Genomic DNA, 11,496 nt, shown 5'->3' on the forward strand with positions numbered 1-11,496 from the left:
AAAACTCAAGTTCATGACGGCTCCACATATATATCCCCTATTGTAACCCGTATATATCTCATGTATTTTATCTGTATCTATGTATATCCATGAAAATTTGTTTTATATATACGATATACAATGTGATATCACAGACGTCCATAAATAAATTATGTTGTATACACGATATACAAAGTGATATACACGGACGTACTTAAAAACTTGTGTGTGATATACACTGATGTACACGATATACAACATGTTATACACAAGTCGTAGTTAGATTTTTAGGTCTGATTTTTTGCATGAAACCAATCTAAATCACTTCTAATTTTTTTCAAATTTTGTATATAACCTCGTTTAGGTATTTTCAACTAATTTCAATTACACCCACTCATTCAATCTAACCAAAAAAGGAAGAGAGAAGAAAAACAAAGTTGAAATATATTTTTCTCTCTTAGTTTTTGCTAATCTTGCTCAAATTTTGTATATAGCCTCGTTTAGGGGTGCATCTACGCTGAGTGAATCACCGTCCATTTCAATAACATGATTAGTTGCCCTCATGTATTTTTCTTAAGTTTGAGAAGGATCTGAAAATTCCTCAAAAACTTAAGAATCTTGTAGCATTCATATCTTGTAGGTTGTTCTTCTTCGATTGCGGTGAAAATTAACTGGACAACGTCGGCAAGGCATTGGTGGTTATGGATGCTGATTTGACGATGCAATTGGTGTGGATAAAAGGAAAAATAAAAAAAATTCTAAATTTTCTCCCCTTCTCTTTGAGATAGAAGAAAAAATACAATGAGAGAAATGGGGAGGGAAGCCAAAATAAGCGTGTAGTTTTTTTAGGAGAGAATATAAAAGAGAGTAGTTATTTTAAGATTTGGCTATATAATGCCAATTGTTTGGGGCTATCTTTGCCAAACCTAATATAAGGCTAAAAAATTGGCAATTTCTATTATGTATTGTCATAGGATGCCAATTTTTCTTTTATTTTATTTTGGTCTTCCCGGTTTTGACTGTTTTGACCCAATTAGAATTGGGCTTGTATATAAACACTGTGGCTTTCGGATTTGAAAACTACGGGTCATAATAACAAAATTCCAGAACAGGTTGTTCTCTCTCGAACCTTCTTCGCTCACTTTGGTTCTGTGATTTCTTATTCATTTTTTGCTTGAATTCATACAATCTAACACGTACTCCTCTTCAACATCAGCCTTCACGTGTTCATCAATGTCGCTCTCCAATGCCTCCTCAATTTCAAGCTCAAAATCTGCATCGTTGTCTTCATCTTCATTATCAACATTTTCATTCTCTTGTACATTTGCAGAATTTCCATATCCAATCAGTAAAACAGCTGCAAGAAACTTGTTGTACGCTTCATCGTTGGCATTCTGAAGATCATCCTCATCATATGTTTCTTGAAGAAATGACTCAAGTTCATCAAGTGTATGGCTAACAAGTGAGTACCTAGCTCTAGTGCGCTTACATATAGCATCTTCATTATCCATATCTATGATGGATCTCCTTGAATTTGCAACTAAAAGATCTTCAATGCCCTCTCCCCTCCACTGAATACAATCCTCTTGTTATTTGAAATTTCACTTTTAGGTTCAGTATCCTAAACAGATTCTCTCTCAGAAGAATAGATTTTCTTCACGTCTTCTGGACAAGCTCCAGAAGAAGCTCTATTTTGCATCATTTCCTCCCCAAATATTAAGGCCCCAAAAATATAAAGCAGGCGATATTGGGGCGAGTCTTAGGGCGCGCATCAGGGTGGAGCGGTCAAAAATCGCCTCGTGGCAGAAATGGAAAGCGCAGGGCGTACCTCTCAAATGATTTGGTGTCACGATCCAAAAATCCCTCCGAACAAGTTGTGATGGCATCTAGTCTCTAAACTAGGTAAGCCTAACATTAACTGAAATAACCTTGATATTTATTAACTTTAAATTAAATTACTCTGAACAAATTACAATTTCCAAAACCTGTGGTACTAGTCATAAGCCTTTCTAAGAATATTTATACAAAATAAATACATCATTGTTTCGAACAAAAGGAACATATGGAAATAAGTACAATTGAAGGTGACTCTGAAGCCTGCGAACGTACTACAACAGGTTTACCTTGAGTCTCCACTGCAATGATCCGCACAGCCACTAACGATCAAATACCCGGATCTGTACACAAAAAAATGTACAGAAGTGTAGTATCAGCACAACCGACCCCATGTGCTGGTAAGTGCCTAGCCTAACCTCGGCGAAGTAGTGACGAGGCTAGGACCAGACTACCAAATAAACCTGTGCAATATAGCGTACAAAATAATAGGAAGCAGATAACAATGATGGCAACAATGATCAACCAGTGATATAAGTAGCAGGCAACAAGAACACCATAAATGTTTCTCAACAAATAATAAATACAAGTGCAATCAATTAATCGAGTCGTTCAAATATAAATCTTTCGCCTATAAATCCTTCAAGTAATAATCTCTAAGATAATATGCTTTTCAATAAATATATTTCGAATATATTTCCTTCAAATAAGTAACTTCCAAGTAAGCATCTTTCGAATATAATTCTTTCAAGTAAAGGTCACCTTGTGATACCTCATTTCATAATCATAAACAATATAGGTCTCAGCCCACTTTCATATTTTCACGGCACCTCGTGCCCACATTTTTCTGTCTCATATTGCACAACAATATCCTCATATTACTCGGTTCATAGGTTCCATAACCCAATACAATTAAGAGTGTTCAATAAGCCTCATTCACTTAACATAAAGTAGAGTACAACTCCCAACCCAAATAGGAAATCAACAAGAAAAGATGAAGTTATTTTTTTGAAATCATTTGATAAAGAAAATACCCTTTTCAATTAAAGTACAATATTGAATGAATTATTACCTTTAATACGATAAATCAATAAATCAAAACATAGAAGAAATTCCTTTTTAAGTAAAGTACAACCTCAAACGATTTAAGGAAAATTTAGCTGAGAAATCAATTGAGTTAAAAATGTAACAATTGTTGAAATTTGAAGTATTGAATATATATATATATATATAACAAATAGGGCGAGGTATTGTCAACACTATGGATTCTCACACAAAAGATCACAGCCGTAAAGGAATCTACACCATTAAAACACTTGAATTGATAACCACAATTTCAACGGAGGCAGAATAATCACGGAAGGAATACAGCGGCTAGGGCCCTACTGAGATAAAATAAGATATAAAGTATGACGGATAAGATGAGCAATTTAGTGGCAAGCTAACAATAAGAATGTTAATACGAGAAAGTAAGGAATGCAATAACCGAAACAGAGGCTAAAACAATCACTACGATAAGAACCGGACATCTCTCAGTATCCCGAGGATCTCTTGGTATCCTCAATCTGTACCAGGGATCTCTTGGTATCCCGGGGATCTCTGGGTATCCTCTTTATATACTAGGGATCTATTGGCATTCCGAGGATCTCTTGGTATCCTCATTACATATTAGGGATCTCTTGGTATCCTCAATATGAATGCTAGGGATCTCTTGGTATCCCGAGGATCTCTTGGTATCCTCAATATGAATGTGCAGGGGGATCTCCCGAGAATCTAACCCGTAGTCCCAAAGTAAATACACAACACAACCAACAAAATCAACAGTTACATCACAACAGAAGGATCGGATATCACCGCAATACATATAACAACAACAAATGACAATAATACAAGGTAAGACAAGTAAATCAACTCAGGGGTTGTAAATCACGAGAAAAATAGTAGGACCAGCTCAAGGAATAACCACAGAAAATAATACTGGCATAAAGGAAATAGTTCAATAACGGGAAAACTAACACGTAGCAACGGTCCCACAATATATATGTCAATAATAAGGAAAGCAACACGAATCAAGTAGCTATGAAAATATAACACAACAACAGGAGAAGCGAAACTCTTCAGTTAAGTCAAACAGGAGTCACATTAATCAAAGTATAAGATTACGGGCATGCTTGACTCTAATGTATAGATACTCGTCACCATACATGTACGTCGTACTCGACAAATAACACATAACAATTATGACACAACTCCTAATCCTTCAAGCTAAGGTTAGACCAAACACTTACCTCGCTTTGCAACCAAATTCAAGATTCCAATAAATCTTCGCCTTGACAATTCGTGTCTGAAGGCTTCAAATCTAGTCACAAATAATTTAATATACTCAATACAAATAGTAGAAATTAATTCCATATGAATTTACTAATTTTCCGGATTAAAATCCGAAATTTAACTCAAAAATTGCCCGTGGGGCCCACTTCTCGGAATCATACGAAACTCACAAAATGTGATAATCCATTCCGATACGAGTTTAACCATACAAAAATAATCGAATTCCGACCCCGATATCAAAAAGTCAATTCTCGGTCAAACTTTCCAAAAATCATCTATTTCCCAACTTTCGCCAAAATGCGCCGAATTATCATACGGACTTCCAAATCCAAATCCGAATATGCACATAAGTCCAAAATCATCATACGAACCTATTGGAATCATCAAAATTCCATTCCAAAGTCATTTACATAAAAGTCAACTCTCTGGTCAACTATTTTCTTTTAAGCTTCTTAAATTAGAATTTGTTCTTCCAATTGATCCCAAATTATCTGAAAACCAAACTTGATTACACACGCGAGTTATAATACATGTTACGAAGATTTTCGAGGTCTTAAGCCGTTGAATGGGACGCTAATTCTTAAAACGACTAGTCGGGTCATTACATTCTCCACCTCTTAAACAAACATTCGTCCTCGAACGTACTAAGAATTATTCTGAGGTTGCCAAATTGATGATTTTACTTTTACACCTATACTCTCGGTTGATCTCACGTTACCGCATTCGACATAAACCCGACAATACCATCTTAGTTGAGATTATTTCCTTTATCCATATTTGTGAACTTTAAGACCAAATTTCTTACTCTCCAAACATTTTCAAAATGGTCCAAAATTTTTTTCCCACATCAACACACGGTATTATTCTCATGTCAACACATCAACTTTTAATAGCGCTTAAATACTTCGAAATTTCATGTTACATTCTCCCCCAGTTAGGGTCATTCGTCCTCAAATACACAACGTAACTTCTCTCTTTCTTAGCACATCTCAATGTCTCAATTTTTTTTTTCAAATTCCCAAATTTTTCAGAAAATTCAGTAGAGTCTCCCCTGTAATTGGGACTATCCACCTGTCAGAGTAACACCCAAACAACTCATGACAACACATCCACAGCTCAATAAAATACCACAATGTATATATCAAAAACACTAATCTCCGCATTACAAGCATTGCTTTATCATAATGAATCTGGACATGAAACAAATCATATATATGCCCATAACTACGTCTCTGGTCTTAATCGTTGTTCATCATCGATTACAAAGTTGCCAATTAACTTCATGTTAACAAATTCTTGTTTCAAGCTTTCACTTTACTAACAACGTAGCATGAAGACCTCATAATTACTTACCCAAATTAACGATTCATAATTAACGTCACCTGGGCACTTACCTTGTAGGCTAAACTCAATAGTTACAATACAAATTTGGCAAATTATGTACAGAGATATTCATATGAGAATTTTCAAATAAGCCTCATAGGCATAACTCCCTATAAGTACTATAGTACAAATTTTTAATTCCACAAAGGGAGAATTTAAACGCATAAACTTTTCACCACAAGGACCTCATCCTTATATAACATCCACCACAACTTGTAGCCCAGTTTAAATATTTCACATCATATAAAAGTACGAGGATCTCGTCCTCAACTCCGTACACAAGTAATATGCACATTGTGCCAACTGAAATTTTCCATTTCCTTTCTTTCTTCTTCTAATAATTTCCGTTAAACAAAATCACAACATATAAAGAACCCTCATATCGATAGGGAATATAATTCACAATTGAAATCAGTTATTTGGAAATTGCATTGAACTCAATGAAATGATTAACAAAAACTGCTTTTAGCCTCACAACTATTTTTAGTGACCAACACATAATGATAGACATAGCTATCTCCATATAATCTCCCAACAGGAGTATTCACATAAGTGAATTTAAGATTACGAAGCTCACCCATGAGTAGAGCATATTAGGAGGACTTGCCTCGATATCGTAACCAAATTAAGTTAAGGAAATTGTTCCTTTATGATAACTCGAGCTCGTACTTGTAACGGCTCCATCTAGTGTAGCGACCTCAGCTATACCATAGCAAATATATCAATGGGTCGGGACTCCACCTCTTAGGATCCATCTACCGCTTTTCGTCCACCGCTAATTGGTAGTGTAAGTAGAGTAGTAACTGTAATGGAGTACGTGGTACATGTGCTCTGATGGAACAAATTTCTCCCAAGTCTATGTCAATTTATCAAGATGTTCCTAGTATCACTATTTTCATAACAACCCATCCGCAGTTCGACTACTCATACTGAGTCTGTACCGGATAACTTAAATAACCATTGCAGGAAATTCCATGCCACTGGTACATTAAAAGATGACTGTCCCACACGAGTGTTGTGATTAACTTAAGCACTACGAGTATACTGAATATGTTTCCATTACCCCGCTGATACTGAAATGTAGAATTATTAAGGACGCGGGAATATCTCAAGTCTCATCATCATCCCATTCAAATCTCAGCTCTTGATCATATACAAGTTTTGGAAAACATTTTAATACCACATAAATACATCTCAGGCCAAAATTGGTATAACACATGACCCCGCAATCTGATCGTTGATAGTGGACTCCCCTCACTTGGTGCGAAATCATAAGACACATTCCCGAAGATCCACAATACTAACCTTCACCGCTCATACGACACCGATCATAAGACACCTCAAGCCATTTACTTGGCAATTGTCATCCTCATGACAGTTAAACTCACTTCCTCCAGTGTCTTGGCTGCTAGTATGTACTCTTCACTAATTAGAAGTCCCATACAAACCACATAGTCTCTAATACCACTAACTATCTTTAGATCTACATCCACTTGTGATGATTACGTAACCAATTAAACCTTCTTAAGATTGTACTTATAAAACAGATGTCAAAATCTGATGCACCCCCATGCGCACAACTGAAAGATCTCTCTGCACTTCCATATCATCGATTCTGAACGACACGTGGTAACAATGGTTGAGCAGCGCTGGCTCTCTTATAACCCTTTTATGGTATCACAACCCATTGGCATATTGCGCAATTCCATACATGAGTGGATGTAAAAGAACATAAGATATATGCTTCAAGCTGAATAAATGTCGCACGATAAGGAATGAATGAAGTGGAAATTTTTCCTACTAGTTCTGTAGCCTCTCGAAGATAAGTACAGACGTCTCCGTACCGATCTGCAAGACTCTACTAAACTCGTTTATGACTTGTAGCACCTATGAACCTAGAGCTCTGATACCAACTTGTTACGACCCAAAAATCCCTCCGAAGAAGTCGTGATGACACCTAGTCTCTAAACTAGGTAAGCCTAACATTAACTGAAATAACCTTGATATTTATTAACTTTAAATTAAATTACTCTGAACAAATTACAATTCCCAAAACCGGTGGTACTAGTCATAGGCCTTTCTAAGAATAGTTATACAAAATAAATACATCATTGTTTCGAACAAAAGGAACATATGGAAATAAGTACAACTGAAGGTGACTCCGAGACCTGCGAACGTACTACAACAGGTTTACCTTGAGTCTCCACTGCAATGATCCGCACAGCCACTAACGATCAAATACCCGGATCTGTACACAATAAAATGTACAGAAGTGTAGTATCAGCATAACCGACCCCATGTGCTGGTAAGTGCCTAGCCTAACCTCGGCGAAGTAGTGACGAAGCTAGGACCAGACTACCAAATAAACCTGTGCAATATAGCGTACAAAATAATAGGAAGCAGATAACAATGATGACAACAATGATCAACCAGTGATATAAGTAGCAGGCAACAAGAACACCATAAATGCTTCTCAACAAATAATAAATACAAGTGCAATCAATTAATCGAGTCGTTCAAATATAAATCTTTCGCCTATAAATCCTTCAAGTAATAATCTCTAAGATAATATGCTTTTCAATAAATATATTTCGAATATATTTCCTTCAAATAAGTAACTTCCAAGTAAGCATCTTTCGAATATAATTCTTTCAAGTAAAGGTCACCTTGTGACACCTCATTTCATAATCATAAACAATATAGGTCTCAACCCACTTTCATATTTTCACGGCACATCATGCCCACATTTTTCTGTCTCATATTGCACAACAATATCCCCATATTACTCAGTTCATAGGTTCCATAACCCAATACAATTAAGAGTGTTCAATGAGCCTCATTCACTTAACATAAAGTAGAGTACAACTCCCAACCCAAATAGGAAATCAACAAGAAAAGATGAAGTTATTTTTTTGAAATCATTTATAAAGAAAATACCCTTTTCAATTAAAGTACAATATCGAATGAATTATTACCTTTAATACGATAAATCAATAAATCAAAACATAGAAGAAATTCCTTTTTAAGTAAAGTACAACCTCAAACGGTTTAAGGAAAATTTAGCTGAGAAATCAATTGAGTTAAAAGTGTAACAATTGTTGAAATTTGAAGTATTGAATATATATATATAACAAATAGGGCGAGGTATTGTCAACATTATGGATTTCCACACAAAAGATCACAGCCTTAAAGGAATCTAAACCATTAAAACACTTGAATTGATAACCACAATTTCAATGGAGACAGAATAATCACGGAAGGAGTACAGCGGCCAGGGCCCTACTGAGATAAAATAAGATATAAAGTATGACGGATAAGATAAGCAATTTAGTGCCAAGCTAACAATAAGAATGTTAATACGAGAAAGTAAGGAATGCAATAACCGAAACAGAATGCAATAACCGAAACAGAGGCTAAAACAATCACTATAATAAGAACCAGGCATCTCTCAGTATCCCGAGGATCTCTTGGTATCCTCAATCTGTACCAGGGATCTCTTGGCATCCCGAGGATCTCTGGATATCCTCTTTATATACTAGGGATCTATTGGCATTCCGAGGATCTCTTGGTATCCTCATTACATACTAGGGATCTCTTGGTATCCCGAGGATCTCTTGGTATCCTCAATATGAATGCTAGGGATCTCTTGGTATCCCGAGGATCTCTTGGTATCCTCAATATGAATGTGCAGGGGGATCTCCCGAGAATCTAACCCGTAGTCCCAAAGTAAATACACAACATAACCAACAGAATCAACAGTTACATCACAACAGAAGGATCAGATATCACTGCAATACATATAACAACAACAAATGACAATAATACAAGGTAAGACAAGTAAATCAACTCAGGGGCTGTAAATCACGAGAAAAATAGTAGGACCAGCTCAAGGAATAACCACAGAAAATAATACTGGCATAAATGAAACAGTTCAATAATGGGGAAACTAACACGTAGCAACGGTCCCACAATATATAAGTCAATAATAAGTAAAGCAACACGAATCAAGTAGCTATGAAAATATAACACAACAATAGGAGAGGCGAAACTCTTCAGTTAAGTCAAATAAGAGTCACATTAATCAAAGTATAAGACTCATGGGCATGCTTGACTCCAACGTATAGATACTCGTCACCATGCCTGTACGTCGTACTCGACAAATAACACATAACAATTATGACACAACTCCTAATCCCTCAAGCTAAGGTTAGACCAAACACTTACCTCGCTTTGCAACCAAATTCAAGATTTCCAATAAACCTTCGCTTTGAAAATTCGTGTCTGAAGGCTTCAAATCTAGTCACAAATAATTTAATATACTCAATACAAATAGTAGAAATTAATTCCATATTAATTTACTAATTTTCCGGATTAAAATCCGAAATTTAACTCAAAAATTGCCCGTGGGGCCCACTTCTCGGAATCATACGAAACTCACAAAATGTGATAATCCATTCCGATACGAGTTCAACCATACAAAAATTATCGAATTCCAACATCGGATTGGCTTTTAAATTTTCGTCTTTGGAAGATTTGGAAAAAATCTGATTTTTCTTCCATAAATTCATAGATTCATGATGTAAATGAGTATAAAATCATGATCTATAAAGGATTTATGATAAAGAACACTTACCTCATTCAAATTTGTGAAAACCCTTTTGAAAATCACCCAAACCGAGCTCCCCCGACTCTATTTTTTGTCAAAAAAATGGCCAAAACCCCCATTTTATAGCATTTTATGATTCGGGCACCACAGGTGGAGCTGGGCGCTGCCTGTGGCGCCGGTTCCAGTAGCCAAAAATAATCCTGGCGCCATGAATGGCGCCCCGCGCTACCCTGGGCGCTGTCGATGGGAAATTATTTTTCCCCGACACGAAAATGGGCATAACTCTCTCATACGATGTCCGAATTGGACGATTCTTTTTTGCTATGGCTCCGAAATTTCAATACGGATCTAATGCTTCAATCAAAACTGAATTTGGTGCTCATTTGCTTAATATGATACTACTTATTCTTGAAGAAACGACATCGAAACATTCTTGAAATGCCCAAGTTAAACTCCATCAACCATCCAAAATCCACTTGAGGCCCTCAGGACTTCAACTAATATATCAACAAGTCTTAAAATATCATATGGACTTACCTAGGGTTTCAAATCATTCCGAACAAATGTTGAAACGTCTATTCACACCTCGATTCGGACTTATGAGTTTCAAACTTTTCAATTTACAAAACTTGTGCCGAAACATATCAAATGAATCCGGAATGACTTCAAATTTGGCACACAAGTCATAAACGACATAATGGAGCTATTTCCATTTTCAGAATCGGATTCTGACCCCGATATCAAAAAGTCAACTCTCGGTCAAACTTTCCAAAAATCATCTATTTCCCAACTTTCGCCAAAATGCGCCGAATTATCATACGGACTTCCAAATCCAAATCCGAATATGCGCATAAGTCCAAAATTATCATACGAAGCTATTGGAATCATCAAAATTCCATTCCAAAGTCATTTACATAAAAGTCAACTCTCTGGTCAACTGTTTTCTGTTAAGCTTCTTAAATTAGAATTTGTTCTTCCAATTGATCCCAAATTATTTGAAAACCAAATTTGATTACACACGCGAGTTATAATACATGTTACGAAGCTTTTCGAGATCTTAAGCCATTGAATGGGACGCTAATTCTTAAAACGACTAGTCGGGTCATTACATTTGGCGTTCGCTAAGTCGCGCCTAGCTCCTTAGGCCATCTCCAAGGCTACACAAATTTGCACCAAATTCAAATTTGGTGTAAAATTTGTTATTTTTTTGCTTCAATGGAATACCAATTCTTGCACTATTATAGTCCATGAATAGTATCACACCAAATTTAATTTATTATTATTTTATTCGTCTTTTTATTTTTTGAACTTTTAATTTATCATATATTGTGTATATAATTAATTTCTATATTAAGATCTTTATG

Source organism: Nicotiana sylvestris, chromosome 1, assembly GCF_000393655.2.
Source record: "Nicotiana sylvestris chromosome 1, ASM39365v2, whole genome shotgun sequence".
In the NCBI taxonomy this organism is placed as follows: domain Eukaryota; kingdom Viridiplantae; phylum Streptophyta; class Magnoliopsida; order Solanales; family Solanaceae; genus Nicotiana; species Nicotiana sylvestris.